General features: G+C 44.2%; 1 long non-coding RNA gene across 2 annotated transcripts in view; it reads left to right on the forward strand.

Moving 5' to 3' along the window:
* The window catches only part of LOC144763146 (uncharacterized), a 257,891-nt gene that overhangs the window by 136,936 nt on the left and 96,385 nt on the right, over nucleotides 1-24,570 (forward strand). For both annotated transcript variants that reach the window (XR_013596167.1, XR_013596166.1), the window contains exon 3: nucleotides 6,641-6,698. This is a non-coding gene — a long non-coding RNA (uncharacterized LOC144763146). The remainder of the gene's footprint in view (nucleotides 1-6,640; nucleotides 6,699-24,570) is intronic.

The raw sequence follows: 24,570 nt of genomic DNA on the forward strand, positions 1-24,570 counted from the left end.
ATTATACATGTCCTTACAGTGAAAAAGCCACAAAAGCTAATTTAACTGTAGCAAGGCTGGCAGCTCCATAGGAAAACACTGGGTCACATTATCACACTCAATAGAATTCATTTCGACTAAGAAGCATCTAGAAAGATAATTCAAGAACTCTTTTTTATAACATAGCATATGTATTTGTAAAGCCACGTTCACCCAAGGATATGTTGGTTCTGAATAACAGCTGTTTATTGTTACCCAATCCAATGGTACTATTTTATTGACCTCAGAAGGATGAAAGGCTGAGTGGACCAACAGGGGTTTGAGCCTGTGACCATGAGGTCAAACACAGGCCCATTAGGGTAACATTAGTCCACTAAGTCACCAGACCTGGCATAGTCATTCAACATGCAATTTAACAGTAACGTCGAATTTTGTAACACTGTAAAGGAAAAGTTACTACTAGAAATGTTCATCTTCCCTGCTTAAAGCCTCTGGAGGCCTATCTGCAAGTTTTCAGCTGTCACCTGGCAGCTGAATGCCTCCTCTGTTCCTGAGGTGTGAACTGATCCCAGGGCAGGAACAAACGTCTTTTGGTGTGAGGTGGTGTTGTCTTCCTCCTGATAGGATAGGCTTGGGGCTGTGCCCATGAACTTGGTTAATTTCAACAAGGCCTACATTGTCACAGGAAGATGTAGGTAACACCTTTTCCTGTCCCTTCTTTTGTCCCTCTAGTCAAGCTAATACCAATCCCAGTGGGTATGGACAGCCCTTAGAACTGGTTTAAAGTGAGCACTAAGGAAGGGCTGCTCATTTCTATTGCCACACCTCTATGTGGGTACAGGAGCTCTGCACAGGAGAAGAAAGGCTCTGCCATGTAGGATTTGGGTGGAGAGGGGCACCGTGGGATTGTTTGCTGTAGAACACACAGGAAATGCTGGAAGACTGGGTAGGGTCAACCCTCGGAACCTTTAAACCATTTGGTAAGGAGTGGCAGGGGTTGCCCCGCCCACAAGTTAGTGCTGTGCATAAATGTGGCACTTACAATAACTACCCTTCTCAGAGCACTGCTAGAACAGACTGGTAGAAGAATCAGGAGAAGACTGAACCTGCTGTTGGGAACCTGTGAAGAGCCCTGAAAAGGACAGTGTCTGCTCTCCTTGTAGCCAGGACTAAGAAGTGATTCCAAGGGTCAATTGATGGACCTCCGGTTTCAAGATAGAGTGACAGAATAAGCTACAAGAGGCCATTTCCTGCATTCCCATCGGACCACTTCTGACTGAACCTGCCCTGAATCCCGCTACTAGGCTCTCCTGTAGTGAGGTTTGAAACCCAAGCATTGTCCTAAAGGTCCTGGACCCTTGACCGGTGTCAAAGTGTACCCCTCCTATCATCTTCTAAAACCTGGATCTTAAAGTTTTGGTTCTGATTACCTCGGAGGACCAGGACAATGCTGCCAAGCTGATACAACAAAGGTGCGCTGCTGCTAGGGCGAAAGTTGTCATGGCTCCTGTTAGGCCCTTTTCCATAGCGCAGATCCTTCAGCTGTACCTCCTGACAACAGTATCCACCCTTGAGAAGTCATTCAGATACTGTCTTACCCATCTGGAAGAATATGATCTCCAAAAAAGGGACTACGTCAGAACGCAGATATCCTCACTGGGAGAGAGCACCAACAGTATTTGGCCAGTGTGGGATCTTCCCAGGGTCAGAAATTCAAATTTCTCCTGCCTAGAAATTTGCGCCAAGAGTCATCTCTATCACCTAGACCTCATCCAACAGCAATCCAACGTCATGGACCCCTTCTCTGCCACAGCTTGCTTACGTGCCCCGTGAGGATTTTTGTCTTCCATTACAGAGACTAACTTAGAAGTTATAACCTCCAACCAAGTTAAACCTGCTTTCTGTATCAGAACCGCACTCCATTGCAGTCAGCCAATACTCATTCCTAGGTACCTGTCAAGTGCAACTAGATGCCCCTAGTTGACAACTAATGCTTGCTTGATCTATTTTTAACTTAAAGTTGCCCCTTAATGGATATTTGTCATTTCGAAATCATTGTATTTATTAAAAATATTCAGAATTTTTCCTAATTGTTTTTTTTTTGTGTTGTGTTTTGTGTTTATTACTGTTTTGGTGCTGAATAAATACTTTACATATTGCCTCTAAGTTAAGCCCATCTGCTCTGTGCCACAACTACCAGGAGCTTGGGCTCAGGTTTAATTAGTGACTTTAGTGTTTAACCCTGACGAGGATTGGTATTTTTACTGGAGGTGAATACTTACTAATACAACTAATACTCCAATATAGCTACTGCCTATGGGCGGGGGGAGGGGAATGTTGGGGAATTGTTGTTTTACGGCTAAGTTTACACCCAGCAGTCGTTCCAGACATCCTAACAACCAGGAACAGGTGTGTATCGATGTTGCAGTTAGGGGCTGTGCAGGGCAAGCATCCACTATGGGAATCAACCTGGCCATCAGGGATATTCCAATTACATGACAGCGAAGGGAAACACATATAAGTTGATAACATGGAATGTTCGGGGATTGAATAGTTTTGTTAAGCGTAACCGCGTTTTAGCTTTCCTCAAACGCTATCAGATTTCAATAGTCTTTTTACAGGAAACGTACCAGTGGGGTGACTGTCTCAAGTATGTTCAAAGACGCTGGAGAGGCCAGATATATGCGACATCCTATTTGGGATTTTCTATGGATACACTGGTGTAGGTGGCCCCGGGGATTTGCAGCCATTATCCCGCATTTTTTATCCCGCGGACTTTCAGTCCGCATACCATTATCCCGCAAGGTCATTGACCTCGCATACCATTATCCCGCATTTTTTCATAACGCATGTCCATTTATCACGCATGCCTTTACAACGAATTTCGTTTTAAAGGCATGTATGGTAAATGCATTTGCTTTGTGAAAACCACGATGACAAGAGAGGTAAGTGGGTATGGGTTAATTTTTTCGTTGTGCTGGGGTAGTGATTGTATAGTGTAGTGTTGTGTTAGTGTAGTGCTGGGGGAAGTGTTATAGGGTTTAGGGTAGTGTTGTAGTGTTTGTGTAGTGTAGGGTCATGCTGGGGGTAGTGTTTTAGGGTATAGGGTAGTGTAGTGTTTGCGTAGTTTAGGGTCATGCTGGGGTTGGTGTTTTAGGGTTTAGGGTAGTGTTGTAGTGTTTGTGTAGTGTAGGGTCATGCTGGGGTAGTGTTTTAGGGTTTAGGGTAGTGTTGTAGTGTTTGCGTAGTGTAGGGTCATGCTGGGGGTAGTGTTTTAGGGTTTAGGGTAGTGTTGTAGTGTTTGCGTAGTGTAGGGTCATGCTGGGGGTAGTGTTTTAGGGTAGTGTTGTAGTGTTTGCGTAGTGTAGGGTCATGCTGGGGGTAGTGTTTTAGGGTTTAGGGTAGTGTTAAGTGTTTGTGTAGTGTAGGGTCATGCTGGGGTGTAGTGGTTTAGAGTTTAGGGTAGTGTTGTAGTGTAGGGTCATGCTGGGGTGTAGTGGTTTAGGGTTTAGGGTAGTGTTGTAGTGTTTGTGTAGTGTAGGGTCATGCTGGGGGTAGAGTTTTAGGGTTTAGGGTAGTGTTGTAGTGTTTGTGTAGTGTAGGGTCATGCTGGGGTGTAGTGGTGTAGGGTTTAGGGTAGTGTTGTAGTGTTTGTGTAGTGTAGGGTCATGCTGGGGTGTAGTGGTTTAGGGTTTGGGTAGTGTTGTAGTGTAGGGTCATGCTGGGGGTAGTGGTTTAGGGTTTAGGGTAGTGTTGTAGTGTTTGTGTAGTGTATGGTCATGCTGGGGTGTAGTGGTTTAGGGTAGTGTTGTAGTGTTTGTGTAGTGTAGGGTCATGCTGGGGTGTAGTGGTTTAAAGTTTGGGTAGTGTTGTAGTGTAGGGTCATGCTGGGGGTAGTGTTTTAGGGTTTAGGGGTGTAGTGGTTTATGGTAGTATTGTAGTGTTTGTGTAGGGTCATGCTGGGGGTAGTGTATTAAGGTAATGTTGTAGTGTTTGTGTAGGGAAGTAATGTGCTTTATGATAGTGTTGGGGGTCGTGCTGGGTAGTGTAAATGTAGAAAAAGGACTGTGTGTCAAGGGTGGGTGGTGAAGGGGTACTACAGTAGAGTGTAGGGTAGTGTAGGGTAGGGTAGTGTACTTTTACTTACCTTTACAACTTTTACAACGAGTATACCTTTAACATGCATGCCTTTACATTGTAAAGGCATGCGTGCTAAAGGCATATTCGTTCTAAAAGTTTTCGTTCTTTTAATTTGCGGCCGAATAGTACATGCAGGATTGTTTTTGCGGACTGATGGTATGCGGGCTGTTTGTCTGCGGGATAACGTCATATATTCGGCCCCGGGGGTCCCCTTTAAAATGTTATGGATAAAACTAGATCCTCACGGCAGATTTGTAATGGTGGAAGTCTCCTTAGACTGTCACAATATATGTTTGCTTAACATATATGCCCCTAATGACGTTGATGGGGAATTCTTGAGGTCAACACTCAGTCAGGTCCAGCTTAACCCTGATTTTGAATTACTAATGGAGGGAGACTACAATTGTGCCCTTGACGGCACCCTAGACAGGTTCCCACCGAGACCAAGCGCCAAACCATAAGCCAGGGGGGCCATGAGGCAAATGCAATCCGACTATGGGCTGGTAGACATTTGGAGGCACCGACATCCACATCAGAGAGCCTATTCCTGCCATACACCGGCAACAAACACATATAGCAGGCTCGACTATTTCTTCATTCAGGCAGAGACCATACATAGAGTGGGTGACACACAATAGCTAGCTCGCTACCTGTCTGACCACTCCCCCTTGCTGCTGGAATACACCCTGAGCAGACCCTGATCCAAGCTACCACTGTGGAGGATTAATGTGGACGCTTTGGCAGACCAGGTTTACTAGGCGGCAATAGACGTAGAGCTGAGGGGGTATTTTACTACTAATTGGAAAACCACAAATACCAGGGGGACAGAGTGGGAAGCAATGAAAGTGGTAATTAGGGGTTGTGTATGGCAACAGAAGCGGGAGTCTGAAAAGTGTTAGAGCGTGACCTGCAAGAGCGTAAGTTGCCCATGCTGGAAGAGATGCTCCCCACTAATGATGGAAGAAGTCACCAATTTTCCCTATATGTTACCATGAGGCGATCTCTGCTCTAACTGCAGATTCCCCCCTTTGTGAGGTTAAGCAAAATTAAAAAACATTTTTTAACTCATAAATAAATATTGAAAATATTTTTATACTAAATAACAATGTAAATTGATTTTCTATATTTACTTTAAATATAGAACACAATAGAAAACATGCCACAACACTATTAGTTCAATTTAGAATGAAAACTTTAATTAATGCAATATATTCAATTGCATTTAAATTATTTTTTGAAGTTTAAAAAATATATATTATTCCCAACTCCAGATTTTTTTGTTTTTTAATGTGCATTAATAATTATTAAAAGTGACAAATGGAATTTATTAAAATGAATGTAATGTAAAGAAATTCCATAACATTTAATGTTACAAAATGTTTTAAAACAAAAAAGCGTAGTAAATATTTTATAATTAAAATATAAATATGTACTATTTGTATATATTTGTTAAAAGTAATTTACATAGATATACATTTGTAACTATTTTAAGTAATGTAATTTAATGTAACATTATTTATTGTGGAGTTTTATTTTAATAACTACAAATGTGTATGTAACTACAAAAGTGTAGGTTACTACAAAAGAGTACGTTGCATGCGTAACTTACTACAAAAGTGAAAGCTACTATACAAGCATAACTTACTACATAAGTGCAGTTTGTGAATAACGAAAAATAGCAAACTTATTTAAAAGTGTAAAGTTACAGAAAATGTAAGTTACATTTGTTAATCAGCCCCTTAGGCTGTATCATACAACTCAATTATTGTGCATGTGGAGTTATGGAACGACTGCGGTACAATGAAGAATATCTAGGAAACAACATGGTGAAGGGAGTTGGCAAACGTCTTTGAATTTATCAGGTTTCCTTACTTAAAGATAGATGCCAGTTGTTTAAAGCTCAGTCTTTCTTAGGTTGGACGAGTGCAAGTTCCAGACTTTGGGAGCATTCCAAATTACTTCAAAACTGGTTGTTGGTTTAGCCAGAGGGCTTCCAGGTGCATAAATCTGACGTGGTGCTAACTGAAATGGCAAGAATTTTTGTCAACTAGGAACTACCTTTAGTGAAGCTACCTAAGCCTATATCAGGAGAAGCTAGCAGATCAGTAAGTTATTGTATATGGTTTATTATTGTCATTTTTATTATGTGTGCAGATTTATATAATGCAAACATGCCCGAGGACATTAGAGCGCTTTACAGTGGAACATTAAAGTTAAATCATTGAATATAGATAATTACCCAAGGAGCAAAATTAATTACATAACCAGGAAAATGAATATAAGTAAAGCAGATATCTACCAGTGACAATTAGTACAATCCATTAAATAGCAATGATTTTCCTTTAACATTGGAATATTTTGAGGCAGTTGGTGGAGCATGTAGACAAAGGGGGAACTTCCTGTCTTGCCCTTCCAAACTCACAATTGGAATGTATAACCTTGGACACCATGGCAGATAGTATACAGTCTTTTGCTTTGTTCTTACAAGTCTACTCATGCGTCTTCTCTTTTGTTCCTTCAGGTACCACTGATATCACTAAGGAGGACGTGCATAGAGTTTCGCCTTCAATTATTTCACGGTAAGTGGAAGGGCATGTTCTTATATTTTTTTGCTACCCCATCTTAGGAAAGCAGTCTGGCCCAGTGATCTGCAGCCTCTAAAGATAAATAGCCTCCACCTTCTCAGTCTTCACTATGTTTTCCCTTTGATGATAAATTTCAAGGGCATCTCAAGCACTGATGGTAAGATGCAGGAGTAGAAATGACAGAGTGGCGTCATGTTGGAGGAGTGCACCTCCAGGAAAATTCTTGTAATTTGGGGTACATTGTTTTATAACAAATTTAGTGATATTTTCTTTAACTTGCATGTTGGACAGGTTGTGATCTTATCCATGAAATCAAGTCTATCTAATCTCTTGTCCAGATTGCCCAGCTTCTTTTATTCAACCCAGAGGCTGGTGGCCGGAGAACCATAACTCTGGGTGCATGAAGCCCTTATGTAGCTCTATCAACTGCACTTTCTACTGCTCTCTACCAGTACCTACTTAGGAACTAAACACCAACATGTCCCCTGTGGAAGTGCAGGTAGTGCCTTCTAGTTACTACGGAGTATATTTTACTGGGGAGATAGAAAGCTAAACCATGGAGGAAGCTGTCCAAATTCCATCTAAACTAATACTTACTGGGGGATTTTACTAACCGATTAATGTCCTCATTGTTTTCTCAAGACTTTCCTGTTTTGAAGCTGTTTTATGTACTGTTCTTGCAGGCGTGTCATTTGCGGGGGCATGTTGTCATTTTTGAAAGCCTCTTGAAACACTTGTAATCCCACAGCCCTATTGCTTGCTGTCTGCTGCTTCATCCCTCCCTTTTCATTTCTGTGATAGGCCTGACTTTATCGCTTTGCCCTTTGTTCTACAGTTTTCAACCATTTGTACCCACCGTCGACTTCCACATCAGAATGCTCCTAAAATTCAGCATTCCAAGGCATCCTGGTTTGGGAAGCCCACCACCTTAACTGGTATTTCTGTGACAACACTCCAGAATACAGCTATCTCAGAGAATTCCAATAATATGTGGTCAAACCCTCCATGTTCCAAAGCTCATCTTGGCAGGAAGGTTTAGCGTGTGTCGTCCAAATTCGCATCAGTCAGAGGGTTGGGGTCATATAAACCCTAGCAGGTTATTAAACAGTATGATTTTAAGTCTTGCATTCCTAGAAGCTTTGTGTGTTCATTCTAGAATTGTATCCCATTCCTTTTAGTGTATTCCCTTACACAGCTTGTCTTCCATTTGTCTTTCAGTCCTTCCAGAGAAACCACAACCCCCTTTAATGTCGCTCTGTAGAGCCATGTTATCAATCTCCTTTTATTTCCTAAGATGTATACTGTTGAATCTATTCATGTGTGGGGTGTTCTATATCTGTAATTCCCCAGAGTCTGCTTATACATTCTCCTATTGGTTGTCCATATTCCTTCGTCATTCACTAGAAAGAAGCTAACACTCAGTTCTGACATGGATCCCCTTTCTTGGTGACCCCAGTGGTCTCCAACATGTGAGACCCAGATCTGCTGGAAGTCCTGCCAAAGCAAGTTCCCAGTCAGTCGGTAGTACCAGCGGCATATTGACCAAGAAATATAATAGGTGGGGCAACATGAACATTTTAGCAACTGCTATTCTACCAGGCATTGCTGGAGGCAGTGTCTTCCAGAACACATTTTGTGCTTGCTATAGTAACCCCTATATTTCCAGCAAGCAAGCCTTGATCTGTAAGATATATGTATACACGTAAGTAACAAAAGGTGTCCATTTATATTCGACTATTTCTATCTATTCTGCCATCCTTGTCTGAGACTATGGTGGTTGTTTCTTTCTTTTAGCCCTTCCATCGCCCTTGGGTAGAGGTAGGAACACCCTTTGCCCAAATGCCCAATATAACTGAAAACTATGAACTTTCTTTCTCCTTGGCCTGTACCAGGACATGGGTCCTCTGAGGTGTCGACTTAACAGGTTTTGTACCCACTCCCATCTATTTTGCTGCTCCATTAAGCGTCATATGTGATTCCTATACCATCGTTCATCACATGTTTCTGACGTACTTATATATTCTTCCATTACAGAAGCACATCACTATTCTTAGACCCCTTCCCTTCCTCCAGCAGGACTTCACCACATATTCTCTTATCGTAGATGCTTCAGCATCATAGTCATAACAGGCTTTAGCATTTGAACCAGAATATTACACGTTATCTGCTACCTGCAGGGTTACCAGTGGCTTATCCTCTAGGATGCTACCTCAGAACATTCTGGCCCTAAATCTTCTGTGGTTGACGATGAATCACTCGTAAAGAGTAGCTGTGCAGATATTACTTCCAATCTAACTTCCTATGCATCCTTCGGGATAGGGTATAATTTCTGGACCAGTGTGGTGCATTTTAGCAGCTGACTGGTTTCTTTTTGGCAACTTATATTTCTTAACCAAGCCCTGTACCTCTTCTGGACCTGTAAAAATGGAAGTGCCTTCTCTTGTCATAATCTCCTACTTTTCTGGAAACAGTAGTAAATACTTCACTTTTGATCGTGTAGTCTCTTCTTTACCCCATGGATAGTGGATCTTTTGTGTGGCACTGGAATGTGTTATCTTGAAAATTCACTATTTGGTTATTCTCACTAATGCCATGCCCTTATTTTCTTTCCCTCCCAGTATACTTGTCTTTTCATGTGATATAGCAACTTCACTATAATCGGTCTGTGTTGCAATCCTGGGGGCGGTCTACGGACAGAGGCTCAATGTGCTATTTCAGAATATAAATACTGCGTCAATCCTTGGACTGTCACTGTTGTGCAGAGCCAGTGTTTCATGAACTATATTATGTCCTTTACCTCAGTGCTTTCTGAGAGACCCACCAAGTAGATATTGCTACTCCGGCAACAGGCCTCAAACCTACATTCCAGAAAGTGGGCTCTGTTCTTTATTTACTAGACCATTTTCCTCAATTTTGACATCTCGGACAGCAGATACTAAATATGTCTGATGATTTCAGTTCTCTCTTTCTTTCAAGTAACCCAGTTGACAATTTGGTGTTTGGTCATGCCAGCCCATTTTCCGCTCCAGGATCCTGACACCACTTAATATTGGGAAGTCTTTCCAAGAAGGAGACATGTGCAGCGGAGCTGTACAATAAAGTCACTGTATCCTCTTATGTCAGGGGATGTTGCTCTCCCTTTATGGTGGCCTCTGAATCCTGATAACTTTGTGGTTCACGCACTACACAGCAGAATGGTTGGTAATGGCAGCACTGTCTCTTCACTGAGTTTATTCACCAAAGCTGGGCAGTTTAGTCCACCTTCTGAGTTTGTGTTCACCACACTAAGGGGCCGATTATGATGGCGGACGGACTTGAGTCTGTCCGCCACCATGGAGTAGGAGGGACTGTCCGCAGGGGCAGCGGCGGTCCCTCCATACAGATTAGGATGTGACCGCCAGGGTGGCGGTCACATCCTCTATTTTTAACATTGCGGCGGGTGGAGCTTCAAGCTGCACCCGCTGCAATGTTAAAAATGCATGCACAGCATTTGCGTGCACAAAGCGGCAGGCACCGCGCGGTGCCTACCGCTTTGTTCACGCAAATGCAGGGGGGTACCTTAGGTACCCCCCATGTGCACCCGCCACCCCCCCTTCACCCAGGGGGCCCGCAACGGGCCCCCGAAGTGAAGGTCTGTATGCTGTTCCACGGCGGAAAATCCGCCGTGGAAAAGCATACTTTTTACTCCATCATAATATGGCTGGCGGTGTCTGATAGACACCGCCAGCCATGTTAATGCTTTTCCGCCGCGGTCGGAAGGCGACCGCCGCGGAAATGCGGCGGACAGATTCAAAGACTCACCAGCCATCCTAATTTGGCGGTGGGTCTTTAAAGCATCCGCAGCGGTTTTCCCGCATCCTCCGGGCCGGCGGTGGCTTCCGCCGGCCCGGAGGATGCGGGAAATCCGCAATCCTAATGAGCCCCTAATTTGGGTGGGGAGCAGGGAGAGAAGAGCAGCCGTTGTCCTCCCAATTCATACAGAGGTGTCTTATTCGGCAGTTCAAGGGGGGAAATCACGTGACAAGGGTAAAATCCCGCTTGCAGTCCCGGCCAGTGCTTTAAACGGACTCTTCTGTTCGTCACTACTCTGTGGCCTTTTGTGGCTTCTCCTTGTAGGCCAGTGATCAAGGAGCACCCCTTTTTACACATAATAGGGCTGCCACCTAATTTCTGATTTGGGAGACACACATCTCTAATCCCGGGCCTCTCAGATCAAGATCTCCTTTGTTGGTTAGAAGGATAGGGGGTAGGCGATCGAACATCGAAGAGCTGAAGTGCAAGACTCTCCAAGAATCTAGGCCCACTGGATCAGGGGCAGGAAGCACCAAGACAGCTCATTGCAGCGGCAGCTCCAAAGCACAACTGTATTCCTCCTCTGTCTTCTCCTTCATTGCTGGCATGTGCTTACATGACAGCCACTCCAGCTCTCTTCTTTTGTGTTTCAGCACAGACTTACAGCACTGCCTGAATTTTGATCTGATAGCCTCTGAAACCATCTTGCTACCCGTGGAATCCAAATGCACTGTCGGAATTTGCCAACCCTCTGCCAACTTGTAGCCTTTAATTAGTGCAAGTTTTGATGATGCTCATGACAGGATGCGGCAGATGATCAGGCAATTAACCTTTGAAAGCATGACTACCATGCTGCAATTTACCCACTCCTCCTGCATTAGAATATATTTATGGCAAAATGTAAGCTTTTTTTGCAGGCAGTAACAAGAGTTAATCAAACTTGGAATAACATAATGCTGAGAAGAACTTAGTGGGAAGTGGAATGCAATGGGAAGAGCGCTGTAGTTAAAGTATGACAATGTGTAAGGATATACTGAGAAATGTGGCATTATAGCAATGGAGTTAAAATGAAATTGTGATGATGAATACGAATATGAAAATCTTTATTGCTAGTTAATAGAAAGTAAAAACCATATCAATTATATTAATACCAACATCCACATCAATAAATAAAGGACGAGGTAAAGTACAGTATTTGCATAAAAAATGAGTGTTGGTTAATTTGTTAAAAAATCTTATGTCTTACACAATACTTCAGTTTAAAAGAAGCTGAGACTAATTCACAATGGTATTTTACACTTTTGAACAAGTTAATTACTTTTCAGTATTCACAAACTCCGAGCATAAGTTACTATTAAAAGAGATAATATTAATTCCAGCAATGCACATGGATAACCACTGGTACAGCAACACCCTCCTATAGAAAGTCATGGAGCTAAGGACTTAAAACCCCATAGGAAAAAAGCACAATTTTAAATAATTATTTAAAATAGTTAAAAATATAAATAAATATAAATGATTGTCAAATCATATATAAAAATAGTAGATATCTATTATTTAGTTATAAAATATTTTTAAAACCTATTTTGAATTAAAATGTAATACAACAATACATTTTAATTAAAGTAAATGTAATTTAATATAGTTTTTTAAATGTTTTATCTTAAAATCAATATATAGTGCCATAGCATTTTTTTATACATTTAAAGTAAACAATTACAATAAATTGACATTAATATTTATTTACATTTAACTACTTTAATTGTATTTAACATTATTTCTTATGAAGTTATATTTTCAGTACCTATCTCCATTATTTTTTATTGAAGGGTGTTGCAGTACCAGTGGTTGGCCATGTGTAGTGCTGCACTTACAACAAAAGTGCAGTTTGTGAAACCCACAAAGCACTAAACATACTCAAAAGTGTAATTTTACTCAAAAGTGCAGCTTTTGTGACTCACACATGCTATGTTTATTAGGTTCACAAAACCACATAGTGGGTGATCGTTATTACAGTTAAAACAGATCTCTACTGTTCCTCTGTGTGACCAGAGTCCAAACCTATGAAGTGAAGGGACAAATCATTTTTCACTCTTTCTAATAGAGACTGGGCATCAACAAACATGACCTAAACTCTCACGTTTATAACCTACGGAATCGACACTTGGAGTCTTGTCTTTTATACATTGATTTGTTGACTTTCACCGTAATCAAACAGGTCACAGTGAGGTTGCACGTATTGTTTTTTGATGTCCCAAAGCAAGGCTAAGTGATGGTATTAGAGTACTGTGTGCTGTTTTTTTTAAAAGTGCTAAATCATTATCAGTAGAGACAAGTACTTTAAAAAATATATATACTCAAATCACTCTTATATAAACTTTAACCCCATATTGAGATAATGAGTTCATCTGAAAAATTAATTCATAGAAGTTAAGACATGATCAAGAGGAGGAGGAGTCATGGTGTCATTAGAAGAGAGGCTTTATGGGTGTTAAGAAAATATGATGGGGGAAGGTGGAAATATGGATGTACTGGATATATGAAGGTATATGTTATTGTGTAGCATAAACCTAGCAGTATCAAAGGCAAATATATAGTCAATGAGTGATTGGCGAGGGAGCTATGTTTGATTGGAGAAGTTGACTAAATCTGCTTTGTGATTAAAGTGTTGTTTAAAGAGCTGTGCCTTCAGCTGTTTCCTACATTGAAGCTTGGTTGGGGTTTGTATGTATGAATGACACCATGGGAACAATGACATGGCAAGTATGATGCAGGAGTATGATGATAACATTATGGTTAGGACATCCTTAGAATTATGTTTGGGAAGGATGGTATACTTATTATTGCCATCCTACCTTTCCTCTCTCAAGTCTTAGAAGATATTGTTCTCCTCTGAATCACCTTCAATCTCACATCTTGATTCTTTGTCTGCCTTATTCAGTCATTTCTGCTCTTTTCCAGTCCACTGAAACTTCTCTTGTTCCCATGCACAACCTTCTAATTTCTGCTCAGCACATGAACCACTGCTGTGTCATTGACTTGTATGTCCCTTTTGACATAACAAACCAGTTTCTTCTTTGAGAAGCTCTGTGGAGAGTTTGGGTCTGTCCTGTTATTGTTCCAGTCCTACCAGCTGTTGTGCACTTTCTGTCCGTCTTGACATAGTTAACACTTCCCACCTTATTTATTTTCATTTTAGTGTCCCTCACAGCTCTGTGCTTGGCCACATCCTTCTACATTAATATGTTCATATCTTACTATGGTTTTTGCTATCTTATTTGTGCCGGAGATTCTCAACATATTTTTATTGCTTGTCTTTTCATTTGGCTCCTCCATGCTAGCCTTTCTCCACATATTTCTGCTCTTCCCATTTGGATGCATTCCTGCTTTCTTTCCTTCAAACCTCCAAGATGTATATTCTCTTCTTCCTTAGTTCACCTTATGCTTTCTATTCCATGCCTCCTGTATCACCTGTTCTACCTTCCTCCCCTTTTTCTCAGAATCATTTATAATTACCATTTATTATATGAAATGAAAAAGAAATTTCTAAAGCGCACTGAGGCCAAGCGGCTTCCTGGCGCTAAGGAGCACATCAGTAACTGCAGAGGGTCCCAAGGGGATTAGCCTGGGAAAGCCTGAAGAAAAAGAAAAGTTTTGAGGGCTTTACGAAAGTGGGAAAAAATAGGGATAGAGCGAATGGAAAGAGGGAGATTGTTCCAAATCTGGGGGGCCAGCACAGAGAATCGGGTGCCCCCGGTGCGGGATTTGCGAAAACGGGGGACGTGAAGAAGAGAGAGAGAGGAAGAACGGAGAGAACGACTGGGGGCATGAGAAGAGATTAAGGAGTTAATGAAACGCGGGGCAGAGCGAGCATGCGCCCGGAAGGCCAAACAGGCTAGTTTGAACTGGGACCTGAAATGAACAGGGAGCTAATGAAGGATTTTGAGGGCCGGAGTGATGTGGGAGGATTTGGGAAGACGGAGGATAATGCGGGCCGCCTGGTTTTGGATGGCCTGGAGACGGCGAGTTGCGTAGGCAGGAATACCTACGTACAAGCCGTTTCCATAGTCCAGGCGGGATGTAATAAGGGCCGTGATAATGGTTTTGAGAGCGTCAACAGAAAAGAACCGGGAAATTTTTCGAATAAGACGGAGGGAAGAAAAACAAGAAGACACAACGGAACTAATTTGGGCATGCATGGATAGATCATTGCTGATCTTGATACCCAAGGTCCGGACAGAGGAAACTGGGGAGGGGGGAGGGCCAAAAGAAAGGGGCCAGTGAGCTGAGGACCAGGGATTAGACGAGCCACCAGTGAGGACGAGCTCTGTCTTGTCGGGATTGAGCTTCAAATGATTGAAGCTCATCCACTGGGAAATGAAAACAAGAGTGGAACAAAACTTAGGAACAGAGTCAGTTGGGGAAGAAAGATCAAAGACGAGCTGGAGGTCATCTGCGTAGTTATACACAGAGACCCCCAGCTCGAGAAGGGAGGAGATGAGGGGGCGGATATAAAGGTTGAAGAGGAGGGGGGAAAGGGAAGAGCCTTGAGGGACCCCACAGGTGACCGGAAGGGGGGGAGCAGAAAAGTCAGAAAGGTGAACTGCCTGTGATCTGCCCTGAAGAAAGGACGCGATCCAGGAGAAGGCAGTGCCTTGGATGCCCGCTGCGCTGACACGGTCGAGAAGGATGGCATGATCGACCGTGTCAAACGCAGCGGACAAATCCAAAAGGACCAAGGCCTGGGGGAGGTTGCTGTCGGCCTTCCCCTTGAGTTCATCCAGGACCGCGAGGACCACACACTCAGTGGAGTGGCCGGGACGAAAGCCCGCCTGGTGGGAGGCCAGGAGATGGTTCTCCTCAATGTAGGTGGAAAGGCAGGATGTCACGTAGCTTTCGAGAATCTTCCCTAGGTAGGGGAGAAGGGAGATCGGCCTGAAATTCGATGGAAGAGAGGAGTCCAGGCCGGCTTTCTTCAAGATAGGAAGAACAATAGCAGATTTAAAGGAAGAGGGAACACAACCCGAAACCAAAGAAGAGTTGAGGAAAGTGAGGGGAGGGATGGGACAACTGGTGTAGAGAGTTCTGAGGATCCGTGCAGGAGCACTGTCCGCAGGGGAGCCGGACTTGACCTTGACAAGCAGGTCGAGGAAGAGCTCAGATGAGATTGGTTCGAAATGATCCAGAGCAGAGGGAAACAGGTGAGAATGATCAGGCAGATCAGGTTGAGGCACAATGGGAATATTGGCCTTAATGGTAATGATTTTGTTGATAAAGTAATCATTCAAAGAGTGGCAGAGAGATTGAGAAGGGGCAGGGGAAAGACATGCGCGGTCAGAGGTGGCAAGACTGTGAACCAGTGAGAAGATCTCACGAGATTTGTTGGCCGAAAGGGCCACTCGCTCAGTAAAATATTTAGATTTGGCCGCTAAAATGGCTTTTTTATAGTTATTGAGGAGGGCTTTGTATTTGAGGCGGAGGGTAGGGCAGTAGTTGCGACGCCAATGAGGCTCCGAACGCCTGAGCTCTAATTTCAGGGATTTAAGGTCGCTGGAAAACCACTTGTGGGCGTCATGAAGGTGAACTGATTTGATCTTTTTGAGTGGGGCGACCTGGTCACAAGCAGAGGAAAGCCAGGTGTTAATAACATCCGCCTGACTTTCCAAAGACAGGTCAGTCAGGATAGGAGCAGATGAAGACAATAAGGAAGAAAGATCGTTAAGATCAGTCTTATTCCAACTCCGAGCCAAGATGTTTTTAGGCGGGGAGGCTTTCTCGGCTTGGCCCAAGTGGATAGAGAAGGAGATCATGGAGTGATCCGACCAGACACAGGGGAGGATGGAGGTGGCCGAAAGGTTACAGCGTAAGGACCAAATTTGGTCCAGGATATGACCGTGAGTGTGGGTAGGGACCAAAATGTGAGGTAAGAAATTAAGACAGCGAAGTGTGGCAGAGAAGTCTTTGGAAGAGGAGTCCTCCCTCGGATCACCCGGCCAAAAGTTGAAGTCACCGAGCAGGAGCAACAAGGAATTATTTACCGCCAAGGTGGCCAAGAGGTCCTGCAAGGTAGACACAAATGATGGCATGCTTTGAGGGGGGCGGTACATGAGTACCACCGTAAGAGGTACAGGGAGATTAAGAGAGCGGGCCACCAGAAAGTCAACACTAGGTATGTGGGGGTGCGGAAGAAGCTGGAATTTCATAGAAGAGCGAACTATCATCGCCGCACCACCTCCAGTTTTTCCGTCGGGGCGGTCAGCGCGAAGGGCATAGTGGGTACTAGGGAGGATAGCTAGGAGGTCCGGGAGTGAGTCAGAAGAGAACCAAGTTTTGGTGAGGAAAAGAAAATCCGGGGAATCAGTGTCCAAGAGGTTGAAAAGGGCAGTTTGGTTTTTTACAGCAGAGCGAGTGTTAAGGAGGATAGCAGAGGCGGCAGAGGAACCAGAAGTAGGGCCAATAACAGAGGGCGTAGAAAAGATAGAGGAAGAGAGAGTAGGAGAGACAGGACAAGAGCGAGGGGGGACATAAACACCGTGCGAAGATAGGTGTTGGACTGAAGAGGGAGAAAGGGGGACAGAAACAGAAAAAGAAAATAGTTGGGCAGCGGAGTACACCAAAGGAGGGGCAGGGTCTAAGGCCCCTAGTCCCGGCCCGTCGCGGACGGGCGCAGACGGGCTTAACTTAGGCGCTACTTCGGCGCGCCTTCGTCGCGCCCGCTGCGCTCGTCCGCGGCGCTGCCGGGACTGGCCAACCATTATGTAGGGACACATGAGGGGGAGTGGCTAGGGGGGAGTGGCCCAAACGCTGCAACGCTGACCCAGAGCCGCCCAAGATGGAGAACTCGCCCGTCTCAGGAGGAGACGATCAGCGGGAGGCGCTCTGGGTGGCGTGCAGGAGGGAGAAGATGGAGGCTGCTAAGAAGTGCTGCCATGCGCAGGAAGTCCAGAGCGCAGCTGAGGGGCACAGCGAGCGAAGACCAAGGTCAGTGAGGGCTATTAAAAGTTAACGTTGCTCCCGGCGAAGCCTCGGGAGTTCTGTGTGCTGAGTGGTAGGTGCGAGGTTCACAGTGCGCCTAAAGTACTGGTCTGGGGGGGAGTGGCCCAAACGCTGCAACGCTGACCCAGAGCCGCCCAAGATGGAGAACTCGCCCGTCTCAGGAGGAGACGATCAGCAGGAGGCGCTCTGGGTGGCGTGCAGGAGGGAGAAGATGGAGGCTGCTAAGAAGTGCTGCCGTGCGCAGGAAGTCCAGAGCGCAGCTGAGGGGCACAGCGAGCGAAGACCAAGGTCAGTGAGGGCTATTAAAAGTTAACGTTGCTCCTGGCGAAGCCTCGGGAGTTCTGTGTGCTGAGTGGTAGGCGCGAGGTCCACAGTGCGCCTAAAGTACTGGTCTGGGGGGGAGTGGCCCAAACGCTGCAACGCTGACCCAGAGCCGCCCAAGATGGAGAACTCGCCCGTCTCAGGAGGAGACGATCAGCGGGAGGCGCTCTGGGTGGCGTGCAGGAGGGAGAAGATGGAGGCTGCTAAGAAGTGCTGCCGTGCGCAGGAAGTCCAGAGCGCAGCTGAGGGGCACAGCGAGCGAAGACCAAGGTCAGTGAGGGCTATTAAAAGTTAACGTTGCTCCCGGCGAAGCCTCTGGAGTTCTGTGTGCTGAGTGGTAGGCGCGAGGTCCACAGTGCGCCTAAAGTACTGGTCTGGGGGGGAGTGGCCCAAACGCTGCAACGCTGACCCAGAGCCGCCCAAGATGGAGAACTCGCCCGTCTCAGGAGGAGACGATCAGCGGGAGGCGCTCTGGGTGGCGTGCAGGAGGGAGAAGATGGAGGCTGCTAAGAAGTGCTGCCGTGCGCAGGAAGTCCAGAGCGCAGCTGAGGGGCACAGCGAGCGAAGACCAAGGTCAGTGAGGGCTATTAAAAGTTAACGTTGCTCCCGGCGAAGCCTCGGGAGTTCTGTGTGCTACATCTGTCACAACCTTACTTCACCTCTCATCATTCCATACCTTCTAAACCACTTTTTCCTCTATTCCCCTTCTCTCAGTTAGTGTTGCTTTGATCATCTTGTGCCTCTGCTCTGAAATGTTCTCTCTCTTGAATTCATCAGTCCTAGGCATTTCTAACACTAGTCCTAGAGCTGAGCGAGATTTTCATAATAACATTTTACTGTGTAAATTAATTCCATTTATTTTCAGGGTATGTAGAACTATCTTAAGTAGATATCCTCCAAAGGAGGCACAAATCCTAGTAGCAATTGTGCATCTTGCATTGTTCCCTTCCATCACTCTACTAAAAACTGACGGACCTAATCACAAAGGTAAATTTACATGTGAGTAAATCTACGCCTGTAAATTTACTCTTTCTGTAGTAAATGTATTAATCCTGGCTATTCTCTAATTCCAAGCTTAAATGTGCTACAAAGTGTAGATTTACACCTGAAGCAGGGGGTGGAGCCAAATGTATGAGTGTAAAGTTACTACAGCCAAAAAGGAATCAAAAGAGACGTAGCTCAGACCTTGAGTAGGTCCAGCACTACATATAGACAACCACTGGTGGTTCAGCACCCTCCCATTGAAAATAATGTAGAAATGGACTTAAAGGGAACTCCATAGCAAATAATTTCACAATAAATTCACTTATTTTGACTTTTTAAACATATATGCAAAATTAATTTCATGTTCAAAATAGTATATAAAAAAAGCATTCTGTTATAGTAAACAATTTTGATAAATGTTTGTAATTTAAAAAGAAATCAAATGAATTCTATAATAACTGTTTTGTAATTTACATTAGACAATAAGTAAATATAAACAGTAAACATTAGGTAAATGTTTTTAAATCTTTAAAAAATAATTTTAATGTATTTACATTGATTAAATACTAAATATTTAAAACCAAAGCAAGTAATTATTGCTGTACCATTTATTTATTTTGTTGTATATTTCAAATAAATAAAATAAAAAATGTGAGTTAAGTTACAATACGTATTTTTGATAATTCTTTTTCAAATTTACTTTACCATAGGGAGATCTTGGCCACCGGCATGGAGAACTCTGCTTTCATGTAAAATTTTACTATTAGTTGACTGATCAAAAGCAAATATACAAGGATGATGGCGATACATAGAAAAGAAGAGTGACTTCCCAATAGATGAGAGCTTAGTTATTGTATTTTAGCTCTGCCAAACATGTCTTGCTCCTGTCCTCCTCTTGTGACAAGGCTCGATATCACAAAAACTGTGCAAAAAATGTATTCTGTCTTTCAGTCTGTCTATCCTTCTGAGGATGGGAGCTAGTAGACTGGTGGACCTTCATATTTCGGTCCAGATGTACAAACATTAGAAATACCAATGTCCTAATTCCGATTCTCCCAAATTGCAATTAGGAAATTGGTATTCCTAATGTATGAAACTCTTTTGAGTTTTATTAGCGATTTCCAGTGGGTCACAAATAGATATACCTCATGCATATTGATGAGGTAGGTCCATGGGGTGACTGTCTGCTCTTACATGTTTTTTTTAACATTCTCAAAGGGGAAGGGGTCCCTAAGGGATCCCTTCCCCATTGTCAATCGGATACCACCATAAGTATTACTGTTTTGCGACCAGAATTCGGTTGCAAAACATTAATACATACCATTCTGATTCAGTATTTTTAAGGTACACCCCTTCCAAAACTGAATCGGTATTTGGCAGCAAACGCAAATTATGACTCGATAACAAGTTACTGAATCATAATTTCCCTTTTGTGTATTGTGAAAACCTTCTTTGCGGTCGCAAACATCCCACTTCTGTGAATCAGGCCATTTGTGACCACAAAAAGGCTTTGTACATCTGGCCCTTAGTTCCTTCCATAAGGCAGACCAACATTTTGAAATGTTATCGGTAATCAGGACCTTTCAACAACTCAAATAATAATGTAATTAACAAATATGCGCTAAATCTTTGGATATGTGTAAACCAAGCAGACATATAATTACCTATCTTAGTTAAATGATCCGGAACCACTAGAATTACTGTACGACCTTGACTCTCAATCCAAGGTCTAGCTTGAACAGGCAAACATCTCAAGTTAACTATGTGAACTCTTTTATTTAGCAGAGATTATGCTTGTTTTTACATAACTGTTAACAGAAAATAAAATTGGCCTACAAAAGTATATTCTTATTGTTAACAAAGTCTTTGAGGATACCAGAATGGACATCCACTTTAGGATCATGAACCCAAATCATAGCTTGTTGGCTTAACCGATCAGATGGTAAATACAATGCTTTTTCATTATACAGAAAGTCAGATTTGTATATCTATCCCCTTTTTTTAATCAAGACTCAATATCCATAGATTGACTGTTTACACATACTTTAGTCAAACATGAGTCTTCTAACCTCACCATAGAACCAATACCATAAACTATTCGCGGAGATGGAGCAAGGAAGGGCCTATAATTTAGACAAGACATTCATAATGTGATGCTACACTCACACAATGTAGTATTAATGTTATCAACTCCAAAGGCATCCCTCCCTTGCTTCCAGGAGCTCTTGGCTGAATATGAGGCTTTCTCTGTTTTTAAAGTCAGCATGTCCAAATCTGAAATATTACCTCACTCTCCCAGAGGCTGCATCACTCTGAAACTGCACTAAGCTAAGAAGGGCTCCAAATTTGATCAGGTATCTTGGAGAACTATAACTAGAACTATAACCCGAAACTGTAGAGATGTATATAAGGCGCATTCAATTCCTGTTCTAGTCAGACCAAAGGGGGAACTAAATAGGTGAAAGACGATTCCTATTTCAAGGATAGGTAGGGGGAATGCTATTAAAAATGTAAATCTAAAGTCTTGTACCTCTTTCAAGCCTTACCAATTATCATCCCAGAGAACGTATTTGCTGTTTTTAAGGGGGTTTTGTTGAGGTTATTTAGAATGGCGATCAGTAGTTAGTTACTTCTATAACAATGTGCCAACTTAGGGAATAGGTGAGCCTGGTCATACTGGGTCTGAAGCCTTACTAAAGAGCAATTCAGCTGACAGTTCTTGCAGAAGGAATCACAAGGGCTTCCAATGAGTACAATACAGCAGGCCCCTCTCTATGGGAGGCGGGTGAGAGCACACCACCTCATATCCCAGTACTCAATTTCCCCCAATGCATCATGCTAAATGCAGTGCATGATAACCCTTACTTCAGTAGTAGTCTTTAATTGTTCACCCATGTTGGTTCAGCTTGTGCTGTGTAACTCTAGAGACATGTTTCTGGATTCATTCTTTCATCAATAGAGAGCAGCAAGTCGTTTTGGGGGTGCTGGAAATGCTGCCCAAAGTCTTCTCAGGTCTCTGTACCACTCACTGGGCGCAGGTGCATCAAGACAAGTTCATCAGCTGTGAGGAGCCTTTTTAAGTAGCAGGAGGATGGGAGCACACTGCACTCAAATTGCACCAAATTACACCAATGCAGCATGGGAAATGCACTTTCTATGCGACCTCATATGGAAACCGAAATACGATTTCCCAGCTAATACCTACATCAGCACACCCACAGGCACAAAACTCCAGATATGGGACTGTCACAACTGGCAACTACATTTGATTTCCTCCTCCTCACCTCATACACCAATACACTTTAATATGACATGCACACCTGCTCTCCATCCAAAAGATAAATCGTTTACTAGGTAGTGAAGCACATTATATATTTCTGCTGGACTAGTATAGGTACCCAGTCAAACTGCATAACTTCTACTCAGTGATGGATCAAAAATGCTGGAGGGGATGCGATGTAATCGGAGATATGAAATACATTTGGTGGGACTGCCCACATATTCTGCTATGCTGAACGAAGATCCTAAAAGCACTTAAAACTATTTTCGGCTATTCTGTCCCTCAGAATGTCCCAACATTACTACTCGGAGTGAGAACGTCAGCTTTACACACCAGACCACAGTTGGCTAAACAATCCTATGGGGCTGCTTGGGGGCTTGGAAAAAGACTGACCTATTTCCTCTCTCCCACTGGCACACACAATATTTACCCTGGAAAAACTTAATTCCAATGTGGCAGGAGAAGCAGGACTTTGAGGCAGTTTGGGGCTTTGTGCTACCTTTCTGAGGGGTTCACTGCTCTGATATATCTGATGAGACTAAAAGGTTTAACATTACTTATATCCTAATTGAAGATGGGGGGGAATGTAATCATGCTTAATGAGCTCTCTAGGTTGCCTTGGAACAACTGTTATAGCCTGAGGGGGTTTTAACCAAAGGGGGCCTTCCAGTAGTCTTGGGAGGTCACATTGGCATAGGAGGATCAAAGAACTGCAGAATGATATTTGTATGAGAAGCCCTTATGGAGAGCAGGGAGAGTGCGGGGAGTCATTTACATGTTCCTTCTTTTACAAGGGTTTGTACATTCATTTCCTGAATAAATGCAAGCTGTGGGATTGTACCTATTATACGCAGCTCGTATTTCTTGCCTGTTGTGTCAGCTTGGTAATCCTGCTTAAGTATTTCTAAATGTATGAGTGACAATTGGAAATGTAATAAAATGTCAATGTTGAAAAAGAAATCTGCATTAATTAGGCAGTGCAATGTCATACAAACCTTTCTGAGACAAACCATCTCATCAGGACCGCCAAGAGAACCTCCTTCAAAGACCGCCTCGACAACAACGCATAAAACAGGAAGGAGCTCTTCAACGTTGTTAAAGAACTCTCCAACCCCAGCTCAAACGGCAACGACATCCCGCCGTCGCAAGCCCTGGTCGACTCCCTCGCCACCTTCTTTCACCGCAAGTTCACCGACATCCACGACAGCTTCAACTCCCGGATGACCCCATCAGGCCCTAACACGCTGGACCCACCACACCCCACCGACCACGACCGCCTAGCAACCTGGGCCAACGTGAGCATCGAAGACACAATCAAGACCATAGGACGATCCACTCCGGCTCGCCGATTGACCCCTTTCCACACCACATCTTCAACAAAGCCAGCAGCTCCATTGCACCCCACCTGCGCAAGATCATCAACCTCTCCTTCGAGACCGCGACCTTCCCTGAGTGCTGGAAGCATCTCAAAATCAACGCCCTACTGAAGAAACCCAAGGCGGAGCCGAGCGAACTCAAAAACTTCCGGCCCATCTCCCTGCTTCCGTTCCCAGCTAAGGTCATCGACAAGATAGTCAACATCCAGCTCACCCGCTACCTTGAAGACAACAGCATCCTGGACCCCTCCCAATCAGGATTCCGCAGCAACCACAGCATCAAGACCACCCTCATCGCCGCCACAGATGACATCAGGCTCCTACTGGACCACGGCGAGACAGCGGCCCTCATCCTTCTGGACCTCTCCGCCGCCTTCGACACCGTCTGCCACCGCACACTTTGCACATGACACCACGACGCAGGAATCCGAGACAAAGCCCTGGACTGGACCTCCTCATTCCTCTCCGGCAGAACGCAGAGAGTCCGCCTCCCCCCGTTCCGATCCGAAGCCTACGATATCATCTGTGGCGACCCACAGGGATCCTCCCTCAGCCCAACGCTGTTCAACGTCTACATGGCGCCCCTTTCATGCATCGACCGACATCACGACCTCAACATAATATCCTATGCCGAAGACATGCAACTCATCCTCTCCCTCACCAAGGACCCTCTCACCGCCAAATCCAACCTCCATCAGGGAATGAAGGCCGTCGCCAAATGGATGGAGGATAGCCACCTTAAGCTGAACACAGACAAGATGGAGATCCTCATCCTCGGGCCCAACCCCTCAGCATGGGACGACTCCTGGTGGCCTGCGTCACTGGGGACACCCCCCGCACCCACCAACCACGCACGCAACCTGGGACTCATCCTCAAATCGAAACTCACCATGACCATACAAGTTAACGCTGTCTCCTCCACTTGCTTCAACACCCTCCGTATGCTCCACAAGATCAACAGATGGATCCCGACAGACACAAGAAAAACAGTCACCCAGGCAGCAGCAGACTCGACTACGGAAATGCCCTCTACGCCGGCGCCCCGACCAAGCTCATCAACAGACTGCAAAGAATCCAGAATGCCTCTGCACACCTGATCCTCGACGTCCCGCGCTGC

The sequence above is a fragment of the Lissotriton helveticus genome, chromosome 6 (genome assembly GCF_964261635.1).
Source record: "Lissotriton helveticus chromosome 6, aLisHel1.1, whole genome shotgun sequence".
Lineage (NCBI taxonomy): Eukaryota > Metazoa > Chordata > Amphibia > Caudata > Salamandridae > Lissotriton > Lissotriton helveticus.